Source organism: Giraffa tippelskirchi, chromosome 6, assembly GCF_054371585.1.
Source record: "Giraffa tippelskirchi isolate mGirTip1 chromosome 6, T2T-mGirTip1v1.2.pri, whole genome shotgun sequence".
In the NCBI taxonomy this organism is placed as follows: Eukaryota; Metazoa; Chordata; class Mammalia; order Artiodactyla; family Giraffidae; genus Giraffa; species Giraffa tippelskirchi.
In genome coordinates this window covers 45,523,448-45,543,345 of record NC_137280.1, presented here as the reverse complement: position 1 = coordinate 45,543,345, position 19,898 = coordinate 45,523,448, and the positions used below count along the sequence as shown (strand labels likewise).

General features: G+C 35.9%; 1 protein-coding gene across 9 annotated transcripts in view; it reads left to right on the top strand.

The window, feature by feature from the left end:
• Window positions 1-19,898, top strand: part of C6H8orf34 (chromosome 6 C8orf34 homolog) — a 348,003-nt gene that overhangs the window by 168,888 nt on the left and 159,217 nt on the right. The window lies entirely within an intron of this gene.

The window sequence follows — 19,898 nt, the reverse complement described above, 5'->3', positions numbered from 1 at the left end:
CTTGAAGACAGCTGTGGCAGTGGATACACTGTCAGTCCATCAGAAACTATCATCTAAAAATAGGTATGGAGCTCCAACAGCCCATAGGTGCTTTATTTTATTTATCATTTTAACTTTTTATGTTGTAATGGTGCACAGCTGATTAACAATGTTTTGATAGTTTCAGTGAATAGCAAAGGAACACAGCTACATGTATACATGTATCCATTCTCCCCCAAACTCCCCTCCCATCCAGGCTGCCAAAAACATTGAGGAGAGTTCCATGTGCTATACAGTAGGTCCTTGTTGGTTATCCATTTTAAATATAGTGTTGCGTACAGGCAACTGTAAGTTCATTCTCTGGGTGAGTCTCTTTCTGTCTTGTAAGTAAAAATTACTCTTAATCCTACTGCTCTTAATGTGCTAGTGGTTGAAGTTAATGAAGGCAGATGCCTGTGTGCCCAGAATAGTATAAAAAAGAGATAAGAAAATATGCTCTCTGTGTGCAAGCTTATCTGTTACAGCTGATAAAAAGCATTTACATCACAGTAGGGAAAAGCATAGGAAAATTGCAAATTAGCCTTCTTTTTGTATTTTAATGCCAAGGAGAGCTCAGTGTTCACTTACACCATTCTCATGGATTTCAGTGTATGAACACATTGAGTTAGTCTTCTATCTGCTAAATAAAGTAAACATATAGATTTTTTAACACTAACAATAATGGTAAATATAAAATTATGTATGTGTATTGGGTTGGCCAAAAAGTTTGTTTGGATTTTTTGTAAGGTGCATGTATCTATTAAACAATAGTTTTCAATGAGTTTGATCATTGGTCTTTCCATATGAGACTGTCTCCTTTAATGTTTTCCACTTAAAGCTATCATTAAGACTGTATGCTCGCTATGTATCTTGCACTCTCCATCTACACTTTCCCACTATAAATACATAAAGATTTTTGGAATGGTGTTGCTGTGTTATTGGAATCACAGTTCCAAGAATATATGTATATATTTCCAGAATATATGTTTAATATTATTTATATATAACATCTAAGATATATGTAATTTTAGTATATATGCATATATATGTGTGTGTATATATATGTATACACATATGTGTACTGTATATATATGTGTATAAAACACTGATGATCCAGAAAAAAAGGACTCCATTTCATTTAGCTACATCTTTAATTGGTATGTATGGGGTTTTTGTTTCTTATCTGGTTATAGAAATATTGCTCTGTTTGGAACTATACTTAAGGGAACTCACTGTATTTTACTCCTGTTTTCCCGGATTTGGTTATTACACCTTAGTGCACCATAAACAATATGTTTGGGTTTTATGGCTGCTGTCTGTTCCTGAAAGTGCTAAGCTTAGCAGGATTGCACTGTGATGATCATTGCTTTGGATGTGACAGATTTTATGTGGTTCAAAACAACATGGATAATGATAATGAATGGCCTGTTTTCTTGTATAGGGCTGGAATTTGCCTTTCTGTTATTTCTGTCTCCTGATGCAATCCTAAATAATTTGTTCATACTCAACTCTCAGCTGAGTAGAGTTGTCACGGGTATGCCAAGTCATCTTTTCTTCTGCTAAACATCTTATTTTCTTCAACTATCCCATAATACCATGGCTTTTGGGGCTTTTTTTATCCCATGCTGCTCTTCATGATCTACTCTAGTTAGAGGATGTTGAGTATTTCATTGACTTTTTTCTGTTCTCACATTGCAAACCTATTCTTGGGTCATTCTTGGTTACAGTAGATCCCTTTGTCTTTTCCTCATTTAGTTGACCTTTTTGAGTATAATCTAAACATCTAATTTTATATTGATCCCTGTTAAATTTAAGTTTTGTCATTTGGCCATTTGTATTAGACCATCAAAAGTGCATCTCATGAAATATTAGCCCTATGTGGTATTCCTTAAGAAAAAAGAATCTATGGTCAAATAAACTTGTAAAAATTATTTATACTATATTCCTGTCTTGCAGATTTTCAATGACCATTAGATAATCAAAAGTTCTGAGAAGTTCTACAGCTACATAACCAGTTTAAACTTTATTTACCCAACATTTTATAAATTTGTTTAACCACTGTATTATTTTTCAAGTAATACTCATGATATACTATAAAGCCAGTGTTCTGCTTAATATAGTTCATGAATTATTAACTTTGTCTATTTGATCTGTTTAATTTTGATTTGTTTTTCCAATAATATGAGCTGCTATTTTCACATCTGTATAAAAAGGTAAGCTTTTGATAGCTGTGATATTTATCTTCATCCAAGATACTGAGAAAATGGTGAAAAGTTAGTGTTATGATGAGCTACTAAAGATTTTATCTAAGCTTGTCATCTGTCCCCTGATTATGTGATATTCTTTGAACATCATTGTTCAAGGAGAAATTAATCATCTACTTGAGAGAGAATCTATCCTGGATAGTAAAAATACAATCCAGTGTCTTAAAATCTTGTTATTTCTCCAGTTTCAAAAAAATTCTAATGTATAGCAAAGATTATCTCTAATGTACTTCATTGTGCTTTAAACTTTTTGGAACTGCAGAAGAGATAATACTTTTTATAGATCATATTAGAATCAACAGGTAGGATCTAACCTAAAGGAGAGATCAGAGTAAGAGAGAACTGGTTATATTTTTGTTTATGTAACATACTGCATGCATTTGTCTTCTATTTCATATAAACTCAAAACACATGCATAAGGAGCTACTGTTCTACCTGATGTAAAATCTTATTTGAAATTCTACTAGTTTTATAGTTTATTTGTTAAAAATCTGACAGCAGTGGTGATTTCTTTAGAACTGGAAGATAGTCCAGATCTGTCTGATAGATTTTCTGTGCTTATTAGGGCTTCCTCAGTGAAATATTTCTTCTTCTTAAGAACAAAAAAGAAGAAATAGGGAGATCTGAATTCCTTATTTTCATGTGTATAGAAACTTAGATAAATACTAACCCCATAGTTTGAAGCTCTTCTAAGTAAAAGAATATTTATATAAAATTTAAACACTAAATGACATTTCTATATTAATTATACTGTGTCTGCAAAGAATGGAATATGAATACAAGCCACTGAAAGTTGGAAATGTCATTCGGCGAAATGCCACAAGTGTATCATGTTTATAATTTTTCACTTGTAAACATGCCTTGTACTTAGCTGTGATGCATTCACATTCTTAGTCAATTATATTAAAATGCCCATACATCTAAGTCAGTGTAAATTAAATGAATAAAGCTAAAAGTAATTTATAACAGCTACTTCCTAATCACTCTTCTTGTCAAGCTGCTTCTCTTGGTTTATATTGCTACTTTTACCACTGGAAACAGTGTTGTTTTCCAGTCCTTCATCCTGTCACTTCCTGGAGTGCTTGTATTCTATTACTGTTCACTGATACTTTCAATCCCATGTTACGGACTGCACTGGTAGTTCAGTTCAGTCGCTCAGTTGTGTCGACTCTGCCACCCCATGGATTGCAGCATGCCAGGCTTCCCTGTCCATCACCAACTCCCAGAGTTTATGTCCATCGAGTCAGTGATGCCATATAACCATCTCATCCTCTATCGTCCCCTTCTCCTTCCGCCTTCAATCTTTCCCAGCATCAGGGTCTTTTCCAGTGAGTCAGTTCTTCATATCAGGTGGCCAAAGTACTGGAGTTTCAGCTTCAGCATCAGTCCTTCCAATGAATATTCAGGACTGATTTCCTTTAGGATGGACTAGTTTGATGTCCTTGCAGCCCAAGGGACTCTCACGAGTCTTCTTCAACACCACAGTTCAAAAGCATCAGTTCTTCAGTGCTCAGCTTTCTTTGTAGTCCAACTCTCACAACCATACAGGACTACTGGAAAAACCATAGCTTTGACTAGATGGAGCTTTGTTGGCAAAGCAATGTCTCTGCTTTTTACTATGGTCTCTAGGTTGGTCATAGCTTTTCTTCCAAGGAGCAACTGTCTTTTAATTTTATGGAAATTTCAAGCATCTTTTAATTTCATGGGAATACCAGACCACCCGACCTGCCTCCTGAGAAATCTATATGCAGGTCAAGAAGCAACAGTTAGAACTGGACATGGAACAACAGACTGGTTCCAAATTGGGCAAGGAGTATGTCACGGCTGTATGTTGTCACCCTACTTATTTAACTTATACGCAGAGTACATCATGTGAACTGCTGGGCTGGATGAAGCACAAGCTGGAATCAATATTGCCAGGAGAAATATCAATAACCTCAGATGCACAGATAACACCACCCTAATGGCAGAAAACAAAGAAGAACTAAAGAGCCTCTTGATGAAAGTGAAAGAGGAGAGTGAAAAAGTTGGCTTAAAACTTAGCATTCAGAAAACTAAGATTGTGGCATCCAGTCCCATAACTTCATGGCAAATAGATGGGGAAACAATGGAAACAGTGAGAGACTTTATTTTTTGGGGGCACTGGTACACTGTACAAAAATATGAACTGGCATTAGACGTAGATACTCCTTTTTAATCTTATGAAATAATTAAAGTAAGAAAAAGATATTTTATCAGCATAAAGGTGCATCATCCCCAGAGCTCACACACAGTGAGGACATTCTAAATCTATTTTGAGGCCGAAGTGCCCAGCCCCTACTATGAGCAATGACCACCGAACAATGGGTGCTCTTTTAATGGAACCCTATGTTAAGAGTGATCAGAGGAAATATCATGAGTCTCCCATGTCCTAAAGGGCCTACACATATTAAAGAGCTGTAGTTCCTAGTATTCAGGAGCATAAGATTTTTATGGTGACTTAATCAAATGTTGGGCTTCCCACACTTCCTAGGTGGCACTAGTGGTAAAGAACCTGCCTGCCAGTGCAGGAGACATTAGAGACAGGGGATCCGCAGGTTGGGAAAATCCCCTGAAGGAGGGCATGGTAACCCACTCCAGTATTCTTGCCTTGAGAATCCCATGGACAGAGGAGCCTGGCAGGCTACAGTCCATAGGGTGCACAGAGTTGGACACTACTGAAGTGACTTAGCACGCACGCATGCAGTCAAGTGTTACCACTGGCTGCTAGAGACAAGGTAAGTTATCTACCTATTTAAACTTCGTTTTCCTAGTTTGGACAAATTGAATAATAATTCATGCTTACTTATATACTTACATATGCTTTGAGGTTTTTTCCCCTTTTCTATTTATTTTTGAATAAAATTATATTATTTGGACATCAAAGTAACTGTCATTCCCAGAGTTTCCTAGAAACCTGTACGATAACTTTGTTTTTATTCCTACCCCAAGATTCAAGGTATTAGGTCATCACCAATTTATTTACTTATCACCAGTTAATGTTCTTTTATTACACATGCCCACACACACATCATTCTGTATGTTATCTATCTTCCTTTCTGGAAGTAAAGATGATTAGAATAATATTATAAGTATATGGAAATATTTAAAAATAAATAATAACCTTTCACTGAGGATCTAAAGGTTAAGACAGTCTGTCCTGTCCTGTGCTCAGACTTTTAATCATGTCTGACTCTTTTGCGACCTCATGGACTGTAGCCTTCCAAGTTACTCTGTCCATCAAATTCTCTCGACAAGAATACTGGTGTGGGTTGCCATGCCCTCCTCTAGGAGATCTTCCCGACACAGGGATCAAACCTGCATCTCTTATCTCCTGTTTTGGCAGGTGGATTCTTTACCACTAGCACCACCTGGGAAGCCCTTAAATACTCTATGGTAAAGGACAAAGCATGAACAGTAAAGTGTTCAGCCCACATGCAAGTAGTGTTTTCCATCTTCTAAGTATGGCACTCAACATTGAATTAGAGATGTAAATTTATTGAAACCAAGGGTCTTTAAAATAGATGTTGACATAGGTGACAGGCAGTGTCCTTTAGCAGAAGGAGGCATATAATTGGTTACTTTTTCCAAGCCACAATCTTTTCAATATAATTGTCTATAAAGTCATTAATGTTATAGGTGGAGTCTTTGTTTGATTATTGTATATGATGGAATGATTTAATAATAGCTAAAATATAAAGAGTTCTTATTATGTGCCCAAAACTGCATTGTTACTTTATAATTTGGTGCTGATAAAAGTTCGAGGGTCAAATTCATTCTTCTCAGTGATTTTTTTTTTTTTTAGCTCGAGCAAAGGTTTCTGCAAATACCTGATAGATAAGAACATTTAAAAGTAAAATATATATCTAAACAGACTTTTGTTTTGCACATTTGCATATCCAAAGACATGAAAGAAAACCATGAATACCATTTGTAAATTTTCTGTGAACTTGTTAATATAAGGTAGTATATTAAAATGCACATGAATCAATTAGTTCATAGAAGTATTCCCCCTTTTAAAGTGCAGTTATCTCCCAAGGAATTATATCTTTATTATTTAGCCAGCCATGTAAAATATTTATAAATATTTTAAATGCTTTATACAAAATATTAAATATTTTTTCTACCCGATTAGTACTCAAAGTGCTGCTTGGACCAGCAACATCAATATCTTCAGGAAGCTTATAAAAAATACAGACTCAGGTTCCGTACAAACCTATTGAATAAAATGTGCGTTTCATCAAAACCTCAGCTGATTCATACACACATTTGACAAGTTATATCTACTTTCTAAAAATAAATATAAGTACTTTAAAAATGTGCTGTCATTATCATAAGGTAAAGAAAGAAAATATCATATAGAATGTGTTCGTGTAAATATGTAACAAAGTATTACACTTCTCTTTGAGTCAGTAATATGACTTTTTAATAGTTTTGATTGATTTATGCTGGACATTTGCCCTTTGAAATGATCAGAATATATTTAAAATTATAAGTTACGAGTAAGAGATTTTAAATTATTATTTTAATAAATTATTTAATTTATTTATTATTTCACTGTTAAAAGCAAGATGAATGAGAGAAAAATTGAAGCAAGTTTGAAAACACCCTCATTCCTTTGCGCTTAAAATTTGTTATACCACAAGAGGGTGCTAATGCTTTTGATTTGCAATTTCAAAAATTCACATGTACATGAAATGATTTTCATAAAGAAAAGAATGAATGTATGTAATCTATAAGTAAACTTCACACAGGATGAAAAGGTGTAGATGATGATGATGATGATGATGATGATTAAAATGGAAGCCTGGGATTTGAATTAAATGTGCTATACATGATTCTTTTATGTAAAATAATTTTTAAAACTTCCTTCATATTTCTACTTTTTTGAACTTTCTGCAAAGTTTAAAGAAAAATATTTAACATAAAAACATTGACTAAAATATACTAAAAGGTGAATAGTGACTACCTCATGAGACAGAGATTGTTATCCTCTTTGTGTTTTTGTGCATTTTCCATTTCGTTTTCTACTATGGTCATAGGATATTACATTTATAACAACCAAAAAAAGAAAAAAAATTAAAGGAAGGAAAGAAGTTAGGAGGTTAAGAGGAAAGAAAGAAAGAGAAAGATTAGTTTAGCACTCCTTTGCCAAGATATTTGGTGGTTAAGACTCAAATTTTGCTTGAGACCTGCAAATTATTTAAACATATTTAGGACACAAGAAACAAAGCAACTGAAGTCTTACCGATATGGTTACATATTTACATAATATGTACTATGCCAGGATAGGCCCTGAACTTTTCTTTTTTCCTGTGGTCCATGTGGAGGCTACAAGGAAAGTAACAGGACTTCATTTTTAGCTCCTGCTTCAATTAGTGCAACACTGTACATTCTTTCAGTGGAAACTTCTTATTGAATTAGACTATGCTTAAACTAGTACTAAATGTGTTCCTCTGACCGAATATACTATTTTATTTATTTTTGTATTTTTTTAATTGGAGAATAATTGCTTTACAGTGTTGGTTTCTGCTGGAAAACAACATGAATCAGCTATATGTATACATATATCCAGGCTTCCCTGGTGACTCAGATGGTAGAGAATCTGCCTCCAATGTGGGAGACCTGGGTTCGAGCCCTGGGTTGGGAAGATCCCCTGGAGAAGGGAATAGCAACACTCTCTAGTATTCTTGCCTAGAGAATTCCATGGACAGAGGAGCCTGGTGAGCTACAGTCCACGGGGTCGCAAAGAGTCAGACACGACTGAGCGACTAATAAACACACACGTACATATACCCCCCCTCTCTTGAACATCCCTCTTAGCCCTCTAGGTCATCACAGAGCACCAAGCTGCGCTCCCTGTGTTACACAGCGGGTTTCCACTAGCTATCTATTTTACTTGTGATAGTGTATATGTGTCAAACTCAATCTCCCAATTCATCTCACCCTCCTTTTCCCCTCCTGTCCCTGCACATGTCTATTCTCTATGTCTGCCTCTCCACTCCTGGCAGGATTTGTTAATTCTTTTAAGTCAGGAGAATACCCTCAATGTGCTTCCTACTAAATCTAGAATAAACTTAGTGGCCAAAAGACGCACATTTTTTAAGAGGCTTCATTAATATGCTGATATAAAAAGTAATTTAGGCCCAGGAGGGAAAAAAAAGTAAAATATTTAGTGAAAGATACTTGTAGATATGCAAATATTTATATCTATTCTCCAATACTTATCTACAGTCTGAAGAAGAATTTAACTAATTGGCAGGTTTTGCCTTTGTTTGCTATCATTTTGTCATTAGTATATAAAGCACACTTGATTATCACTAATATAATATTTACATTTCATGCTGTTGTACTTCTTATCAAAATTTGATCTATAGCTTTTCTAATTTTGGCAGAAGTTCTTGCTTAGAAGAAAAAGCTATATTGTTTAAAAGTTCAAAGCAAATAACTGATTAAAATGACTAAACTTGCTATTTTTACTTTCTTGTTTGGAATATTTGCCAGTTATTTAAGGTGTAAAATAATGAAACCTATTTGCTTGTTAAGGGGTAGAGCTCTTTAGATGCTCATAAAGCATAATACTCCCTCATTAAAAGAACACAGCACAAGTCTCCTAGAACACAAGTGCAGAAAACATGTTTTTGGTTTTTTTTTAATGTCCAAATGAGAATTAAGGAGTGGCATCCACTTAGATGATTTGTGTTCCAGACTCTGCCCCTCTGAGTTCTTGTCTCCTTAAGACTCTGAGACTTCACTTTTTATAACCATGACTATGTACATTGTCCCTCTGCTCCCCGAGTGTAGAGGCTGCTTTGCCTTGGTTCATCTTGACGTGATTGAGAGAATTCTTGAACAAGTTTTATCAAATTCTGTGTGAACACAAAACATAAATAATTGATGAAAGCGAATTTAAAATGTTTACTTTTCCAAAGCATCTCTATTTTTAAATATGTAAATACAAATACTGAACAGATATTAATTAATTTTTATCATAATATCAAGACACATTAGTTCCAAAAGAGCTGTGTGTGTGTGTTAGTTGGTCAATCATGTCTGACTCTTTGCAGCCCCATGGACTGTAGCCCACTTACCAGGCTCCTCTGTCCATGGAATTCTCCAGGCAAGAATACTGGGGTGGATAGCCATTCCCTTCTCCAGGGGATCTTTCTGATCCAGGGATCGAACCCAGGTATCCTGCATTGCAGGCAGATTCTTTACCATCTAAGTCACCAGCTCTCCAAAGGACCTAGCACTTCTTTAAATTCATTCTCCCTGGCTTAGTTCCTTCTCAGACATTACCTACTTCTCAGCCAAGTAAACTGACTTCTGTCTTGTTGTTTATTACCTTCAAGAACTAGTCTGATGGTTTATGTCACTCTTGTAAACGGTGTCAAGTTAACTTCCTTTTTTTTATTAAATGAAACTTCATCCCCCTTGCTCTTCCAAGTGTGTCTGTAGATCAGCAGCATCAGTATCACCTGGCAGCTTGTTAGAAATGCACATCTGTATCCCCTAACCATTTATAATTGGAAGGTTATGCCTAGCTGAGAGCTTATCCTAAGAGCAGAGATGACTGAATAAATGAATTTTAGATAAAGGATGGCAAATAGATGGCACATATGCTATGACTTTCCTCTGTACCAACCAGTGGTACTAGCAGCCATCAGTAATAGAGGATGCCAGTGTTTTCCCTTGAACCCAGACCTTGTGTAAGACAAATTCTCAACCCAGAGCTCCAAGTGGTCTCTAATTTATACTAAATCTATTCGTTATATCTTATCTAAGGCTTCAGTGTTCAGATTATCAACTTTATTCACTCTTAGAGAAACATAAGACATAGAAATTACTTTATAAATGGCTTCTCATAAGAGTGTTATAAATTCATAGTAAGTAGGGAATCTAGAAAAATTATGAGTGAGTAACAAGGGTTGACATAAACATAGTGAGAGAGGATTATTCATTCCCAGACTGTAAAGAATATCTGGGGCAAATATCTCTGCAAACCAATAGCTTATTTTTTTCCTAAATAGAAAAAGGGAATACTAGAGCATTAAAGTATATGAGAAATCACCCAAGTCCTGCCTTTTAAATTTATAAAAAATAGGAAGAGGAGATGAGAAAGGAGATCTAAAGTGCTTTACTTGCTCATATATTCATTTATATTATTAAATATAATGTTTGATATTTGACTTGAGATTCTTACTTAATGTTTAGTATTTGACTTGGGATTCTTACTTAATTAGAAGTCTAAATACCCAGGCAATTCTATAGTAAATGCTATCAATACAATTATAACATTGTACTTATGCCTCCAATCAGGTTAATTCAAGTTCAACATATGTTCTGCCTTTAACAATTAGATTGCAGAAGCAAACAGACATCATGAATAGAACATTTGAGGTACTAATTTATATCTACCAGCATAATCAGTGCCTAATACTAACAAATTATGAGAAGATAGGCTTAATTACATCTCAGAAAATGAGGAATTAAAGAATATGTACCCTAGCCTTTCCTCAGAGAAAGCAATGGCACCCCACTCCAGTACTCTTGCCTGGAAAATCCCGTGGACAGAGGAGCCTGGTAGGCTGCAGTCCATGGGGTCGCAAAGAGTCGGACACGACTGAACGACTTCACTTTCACTTTTCACTTTCATGCATTGGAGAAGGAAATGGCAACCCACTCCAGGATTCTTGCCTGGAGAATCCCGGGGACGGCAGAGCCTGGTGGGCTGCCGTCTATGGAGTCGCACAGAGTCAGACACAACTGAAGTGACTTAGCAGCAGCAGCAGCAGCCTTTCCTCGTGGCTCAGATGGTAAAGCGTCTGCCTGCAATGAGGGAGACCCGGGTTCGATTCCTGGGTTGGGAAGATCCTCTGGAGGAGGAAATGGCAACCCACTCCAGTACTCTTGCCTGGAAAATCCCATGGACAGAGGAACCTGGTAGGTTACAGTCCATGGGGTCACAAAGAATCGGCCACAACTGAACGACTTTACTTTCTTTCTTTCACTTTCACCTCAGCCTTAGGTGGTTCATTTTCACCTCAGCCTTAGGTGGCTCAGTGGTAAAGAATCGGCCTGCAATTCAGGAGACACAGGAGACGTGGGTTGGATCCTTGGGTCAGGAAGATCCCCTGGAGGAGAAAATGGCAACCCACTCCAGTATTCTTGCCTGGAAAATCCCATGGACAGAGGAACCTGGCAGGCTATAGTCCATGGAGCCTCAAAGAGGAGGACGTGACTGAACGACAGCACGCACACACACACCAAAATCATTAATTTAGTATAAATAAAGTGTTTTCCAGGTATAACTTACCTTCTGAATAATGAAAAGATATTGACTTTTCTGATGATAGAGTTGACTCCTCCATAGATTTTGACATTGTTGAGATTTGAAAGAAAATCTTCCACTTTACATTTCAGGTGTCTAGAACATGCTTAGAACCTAGACAGTTTCAGTGCAGAAAACTCTCTCACTATTTCAAGTTGTGAGTGATTTAATATAGGGATTAGGTGCTAACAAAATTATTGGGCAGGATAGAGAAGCAAAAAAGTCAGGGTTTTATGTTTCCAGATTTTCACTTCTATGATCTCTATGATCCAAAGTTCCTGAAGCAGCTGCTACCACCTGGATATCAGGAAGCTTCATGAAACTACTGCCGTGTCAGAACTGTCCCGCAGTCCCCTAGTGAATAACTAGCAGTAGAGGCCTCCACTGCAAAAATTCACATTGCTAAAGCCGTTGGCCAAACATTTCTACTGCCAGAGGGAAAATGTTCTACATTCTCCCGCCTTCCTTATTTCTTGCCAGTGTATCTCATTGGCAGAATCAAATTATATCCAGAATCTTAGCTGTAAGAGAATCTCAGAAAAGTAGTTTCCAGTCTTCCAACTCCTATGAAATGTGGAAAGCATATAAAAAGAAATGAATGGGTGCTGAGCAGAAGTAGGCAATAGCCAAAGACATTTAGGAAAAAAGGAATATTTGCAGGAGGGAAAATAAGGGAAGATTCCCTAGAGGAGGGGGTGGCAACACACTCCAATATTCTCACCTGGAGAACTCCATGAACAGAACATGGGATCGCAAAGAGTCAGATATGACGAGAGCGACTTAACACTTTCACTTTTCACTGGATGCCTGTCATGCATGAAGAACTGTAAGGGCTTCACTTAAGTTATTTAACTTAATATTTCCAACAAGTTTTAATTATCTCCACTTATACTGAAGCTTAGAGAACTTTAGTAACCTGTCCAAATTCATATAACCAGTAAATGACAGAGCAAATATTTAGTACTTGAACCCGGTTTTTCTCTGAATCAAAAATTTATTCCCTGTTTGCTATATAATGATAACCTCAATGAATTCTTCAAATAAATAATGATTAAGATATCTGTTTAAGCTAATACCTATTTCCAATTCCCCACAGGGATATTTTTCAATGTATTAATCCAGTTCTATTTATTTAGAAGTCAATAGGTCATGTATATCGGAGAAGGCAATGGCACCCCACTCCAGTACTCTTGCCTGGAAAATCCCATGGACGGAGGAGCCTGGTAGGCTACAGTCCATGGGGTTGCTGGAAGTCGGACACGACTGAGAGACTTCACTTTCACTTTTCCCTTTCATGCACTGGAGAAGGAAATGGCAATCCACTCCAGTATTCTTGCCTGGAGAATCCCAGGGACGGCAGAGCCTGGTGGGCTGCCACCTATGGGGTCGCACAGAGTCAGACACGACTGAAGTGACTTAGCAGCAGCAGGTCATTTATATAAATGATTCTCAGCAAAGATATAAATATATACTATTGCCATCTGTGAAGAACTCTGTGATTGTAACTAATATTAATACTAGTTAAAGAACCTAAGGTTATAAATGATGCCTTTTTTTCATATTAGAACCAATTCAATATTTTTCTAAAACACCAGCATTATCTCACTTCCATTTCAGTTTGCATTATTGGGAGGTAAAGATGAAATAGACATACTACTATGCAACACACTATTTTTAAATAACTTCCACATTCACTGTGAGTAGGCTTTATTGATGGTAATGAATCTTAAAGTATTTTACCTAATCACAAAAATTGTTTTAAAATTCTGTATTTGCTTATAAGACTATGTCATCTATGTGAATATGATCTGTCATGTAAAAGTGACATTTTTATCATGGAAGGAAATATAATTGAGAATTGATGATGTGGAATATTGAGAATGACTTTTCTCTTGCCATGGATTCATAGGCAATTATTTGGTGCATTAATTATTTTTATTATTCAACAAATATTTATTATGTGCCCGGTGTTTGTAATGCATTGCATAGGAAGAAAGAAAATCTGCCCCTAATTCTTAAATGGTATGTTCAGGCAGATCAGATCTCTCCTTTTAGCCCTTAAACTCACTTGAGTGAGTGTTAGTCGCTCAATTATGTCTGACTCTTTGTGACCCCATGAACTGTAGCCTGTCAGGCTCCTCTGTCCATGGAATTCTCTAGGTAAGAACACTGGAGTGGGTTGCCATTTCCTTCTCCAGGGGATCTTCCTGACCCAGGGATAGAACCCAGGTCTCCTGCATTGCAGACAGATTCTTTACCATCTAAGCTATGAGGGAAGCCCCAAACTCACTTGAGATTGTAACAAAAAGCCCTCCATCTCCAGTAGAATTCTCCAGGAGAAAAAGAAGTGAACCTAATCAAATAATAAATGCAAATAAGATTAATAAAACATAGCATTTATATGGGTATCCATTTTCCTCAGTAGGGGAACTGTTCTGCCCCACCAACTGAGATGTATGTATCTTTCTGTGGAAATCTACTTATATGCATATAAATATACATGTCCATATCTTCAAGGTCCAATTCTTAGGCACCAAATGGACAGAAAGAGCACATGTAACACAAAGAGAACAGCTGGGAATCATTAGGTATAAACACGGCCAGGATCAAGGTAAAAAAATCCCTGTGGGTGGAGAGTCTTCCCTCTGACAAAACAGTCATCTTGAGAAACTTTGTTTAAAACATAGGTCTTAAAATAAATCATAACCAAAACTTCCTTCTGTCTTGATTTTCTTTCTTTTTTTAAAAACTGTTTCTTATTGCTTAAAAATGGAATATTTGGCATCATAAAAATAATAAACATGAATTGAGCTATGATGGACTGAAAGGGTTTCATAGGATATAGAAGTAGGTAAAACCACTTTTCCTCTATTTCTGCAGTTTATTAACTGTCATAGTAACATTTTTTGTTGTTTGTTTTTTAAGGTGGTACTGTGGAATTAGGTCTAGTTGGAGAAATAGAATTTCTGAGTCTAACGCAGACCTGGGCTTCCTAGTTGGCAGGTAAAGAACCTGCCTGCCAATGCAAGACATGTAAAAGACATGGGTTCGATCCTTCAGTTGGGAAGATCCCTTGGAGAAGAAAATGGCAACCTACTCCAGTATTCTTGTCTGGGAAATCTCATGGACAGAGGAGCCTACCTAGCAGGCTACAGTCTGTGGGGTCCCAAAAGAGTTGAATATGACTTAGCTTCTAAAATATAACAACAGGTCTTCTATCATCAGTAATATTTCAGTGAGAAATATGCACTTAAAAAAAAATCTGCACGTGTTGTCAGATGTGATTTTTACCACCAGTGTGTCTGACAGAGATCTTGAACTATATGAAGCAGAAGGTGCCGTGCGACCATTTTCTTGTAAATTGTTCACATTCTCATTATTAGTGTTATCATTAATTTGTAGTTTCTCTTCAGAAGCCTTTAAAGCTATCTATTTTTGAAGGCTGATTAGTTAAAACTGGGTAATAAAATATATTAACCAACTTCATGAGGCCAGATATAAATGGTAACACCTTTCAACCCACCAAGAGCAGATGAAACCTAGACTCACCCCACCCTGCCCGATTTAATGAGTTGATTGTATAATATAGAAACTCTCTATTGGTTACATTGAAGTTTGGTGGAATCACCTGTGAAACTGTCTTTGTTTTCTGAGATTTTTTAAAAACATTATTTTAAAAATCTCTTTAATGCTTATTAGTCTAATAAAATATTTTTCTTTTAATAGTTTTATTTTTAGAAGTGTTTCACTGTGGTGTGTGGTTGTGTATAAAATCTCTGTTATTTCTACACTATCCTGTCTCTTGCTGCTGCTGCTGTTTAGGTGCCAAGTCGTGTCTCTTTGCAACCCATGGACTGCAGCCCACCAGACCCCTCTGTCCGTGAGATTTCCCAGGCAAGAATACTGGAGTGGGCTGCCATTTCCTTCTCCCGAGGATCTTCTTGACCCAAGGATCAAACCCTGTTGGCAGGCAGATCCTTTACCACTGAGCCACCTGGGAAGCCAAGTGTCCTGTTTACCATTTGTATTTTGTTCATTTGCAACTCTTCTCTCCTTTTTTTCTTCTTCCAACTTTCCAGAGATTTCTCTATCTTAATAGTCCTTTCAAAGAAGTATCTTTTAGTTTTATTGATCATCTCTTTTTGATGTTGTTTGTTTGTTTTCTATTTTGTTGATTTCTGACCTTACCTTTATCATTGTATCCTTCTAGTGTCCTCAGGTTTTATTATCTTGTAGTGTTAGGAGTTTCAGTTCTTTCTTCTTTTCTAATAAACATACTCAACTCTGTAACATTTCTTAAGTGCAAACTTAGTTGTATCCCACAGATTTTCCTATATAATGTCTTCATTCTAATTCAGATTTAACTGTTGTTTACGTTCCTCAAAACATTCTAGGCTAGGGTTATTAATATCTAATAGTGATTCATTTGAATTACAAACACTAGAGATTTTTTTGTAGGTATACTTTTGGGGGCATAATTTCAATATTCATTCATTGGCATTTTTTGAATATCTTGTGTCATGAAAGACTTTTTAGAATGTTTAAAATGTGCTTATTCTCTGCTTGAGAGTGTGATGTCCTCTGTATCTGTGTGTTGATGATAGTAAATATGCTATCAAATATTCTGCTCTTTTTGTCCTCCTGATCCTTTTATGTATGCATTTGTCTATCTCTTCCTTCATTCTATCAGATATTACTTTACATCTTTAAAGATAATGTCAGACCCACATATGGAGATGTCGATTGTATCTTCTTCATCTATTGTTCCCTTAACTTAAATCTGATTTCCCTTTTCCTGTTAAGATTTTTTTTTATATTAACTTATCTTTTATCTAAAGATATCAAAATGGGTACTCTAGAATCCATTGTTTATATCTTCATGGTTCATTATTTTTATCTTTGTGTTCTACCTTTCTACATTTTTTTTTGTTTTAAATTTATAGTTCTGGGCCATTATAATCTTGGATCTTTTAAAAATTCCACCTGAGCATCTTAGACTTTTGATCAATGAACTTAACACATGTACCTTCTTAGAAATTATTCTCCTGTCAGGGAATAGTTCTGCCATCTTGTTTTAAATTTATTGTTCATCATTATTTTATTCTTCTTTTCATAACTTCATTAAGATAGATCGGTTTTACTCCCACTGCTCATTCAACACCTACAGGTGACATAATAAGGCCAGGTGACACCTGTGAGTTGTGTACAGGAAAATAACCCTGAGGTCATATATAATAACTGAGGCAACTCTTGTCTTTAATAATGGGCTGAGAGCAAACCTGCCTAACTTTTATCCTGGAGGAAGATGTCATCTCTAAACAATCCTTTATTCTGCATCTTAGTGATATACTCTCTGTGTTCCAAGCCTGTGCACATTCTTGAAAGGATAGTCCGTAAGAGAAGTCAATGAAGGCATGCAGAAGCATAATTGTTTCTGAACATAGGTGGGTAAACTATTTTAATAACCAATTCAAAGAATTTCTCAAATTATGTGTAGTAATGGATCCTCAATATACATATAGTTGCTATGAATCATTGAAGCCTTTAAAATGCTTTATAGCTGAGTGCTGAAATCTGGCTTATTTATTTTTAATTAAAATAATGTTTTAGAGTCATGTTTCTCCTTGAAAACATGCACATTTTCAAAGCCACATTGCACATGGAGGTGGAAAGTTATGGTTTTGCTAAGAATTCTTAACTAGACCACCATCCTCCTCCAAAACAAACTGTATACTTATAGAGTAAAAATCTGACAAAGTGAGTCGTTGTTTTAAATGTCAAAGATGAGTGAGATCTGAATCATTTCAAAGAGGATTTTGCTTTTCAAAAAGTGCAAAAATGCAAATGAAACTCAGAGGGAAGCTCTCAAATGAGAATTCTGATTTCAGAGTATCAGAGATGTTAGAAGAGATCCCAGACAGAATTTTCCGTGAACCTACTCTCCTAAGCATGCTCCTGGGATAGATACCCCCATGGATCAAGGGGTGAAGGTGACACAAAGAGAAGCATTGTGTCAGCCCAGAGCCAGGTGCCCAGTGTCTCAAATGAGAGGGGAGTCATATGCACATTCTCCTGTGGCCTACAGACTGGCTTTCTGACTCTATTTTAATGGCTACATTTTTTATATGGATGAAATACAAGGGTGTTTATTTTTAAATGATTTTATAGGGAATGACTTTATCTTTTCAACAAAGGATCCATGTGTTTTGGAAGAATGGCTGAATTATAAGGGCATGAACTTTGCATTGAAAACTCATTCATCTATTTTTCTAAGTACAAATCTTGGGAAATCAGGGGAACTTAAATAGATTCAACTTGCAGTTCAGAAGTTCAGATAATACATATGTCAAGTTAGTGTGTGTATGTGCCTATGTGTGTGTGTGTACTGATGAAGGAAATTTAAATGGATTCTTTCCTCATTATTTTGGCATCCAAGGAAGAGCCCCAAAGGGACTCTCTTTGCTAGAAAATTGATACGGTAAGAGCAATTTTTCTCATGTTTCAGATAATACCTTTAAACCCACTTTAAGCCTTAAAGTAATATAACTACTAGGAAAGAGTAACTTTATTCCTGTTTCTTGTCACACTATGACAGCCAGTAGCGCATATGTCTTAGTTCTGACTTTGTTTATACTGATCAAAAAAATGAAGGTGGTGAATACCTTATTTTAAAACCAGAAAGTTTTTTTCTTCCCACAGCTAGTTTGGTTAAAGCCCTTTTGAATTATGACCTTCCCTCTTTTCCTTACCTGCATTCAAGAAAATTAACATTTTGACACCATTGTGATAAGGTAATTTACAAATTCAAAATAATGTTAATCATTGTTTCTACAAATTCAAAAGTAATGTTAAGCTAAGGTGACCACTTGAACAAGTTTAAGCTACTCCCTCTTTTCTCACTCGCTCCCATATCAACCAAAATAAATAATGCATTACTACTGATGACCAGGGAAATATTTCCTGATCCTTGAAGCATTTCTGCTAGAAATAGTGTAGCAGAGATTAGAACAGCTTCATTGTCCCTTACTAGACAGTAATACGTGTCCCATTAAATCCCCCAAATACCAGTTGGGATTACTTTTGCTACAAGGTGGTTGAAAGCAGTGGGTACCAGTCGTACTTGGGGTCCAAGGTTTATTGAAGTTATCCCTGGTGTGTGGTGAAATTAACTCCTTAAACAGCCAAAAACACCAGGGGGATGGATCTATGGCACAGCTAACCCTGTTGACATGGGTATAGAAATCTGGAGCATGGCCTTAGGGTGTCAACAAACAAAACAGAAACCAGAAACTAGATGAAGACATTACTCTATTATTATGAGCTCCAAATTTTAAAATTTCTGATTCATTGACTATATTATAGAATTTTTTATCTGTAAGGTCTTCCTTTTCAGATGTGAAAAGAAGATTCTAATTGTAATTAAGTGGAGAATGAAAAAATCCAATGAGAACCTATCAGTTCTCTTTCAGGGAAAATATCAGAGATGAATAGAAAGCCTTCATGAAATTAACTAAAAGAAAAGTTGAAAATGTTCTGGATCATAAGATAAATAGCAGAATCTAGTATACAGGGAAAAGGATTTTCTGTTGATAGGCCGACAATATTTGCTGTATAAGAGATAGGTAAAATGCAGACATTTGCTTTTTACTCTCAACATTGAAAAGATATGGAGTTTATGAAAAGAGAATATTAAAAGGCAACATAATGAAATATAAGTGGAGCTGGAGGAGAGAAAGGGAAACTAAAATGAAATGAGATTTGATGAATACACAAAGATCAATCTTATATCTATATACTAGCAGCAAAAGATGAAATAAAAATAACACAAAAAACACCCCACATAAAAATGTCATTAAAGACGTAAAATACTTAGAAGTAATTTTTTTTTTTAATTATAAGAGTATACACTAAATGCTAAACATACATTTCTGGAAAATATTAAAGAGGGTCCAAATAAACGGAAGTTACATGATGTTCATGGATTGGACGAATCAGTCTTGTTAAGATGTCATTATAGTTTTAATGAACTCCCAGTGAAAATCCCAACAGGCCTCTTTTTGTAGAAATTGACAAGCAGTTTGTAAAATTTGATTGGAAACATGAAAGTCCTAGATAGTAAAAAAATAAAAAATCTTGTGAAAGAAGAACAGAGTGGAAACTCATACTACCTGAATTTAATATTTATAAACTGCAGCAATAAATACAGTGTAGTACTAGAATAAGAACTGAAAAATAGGTCAATGGAAAAGCATATATAGTCCAGAAAT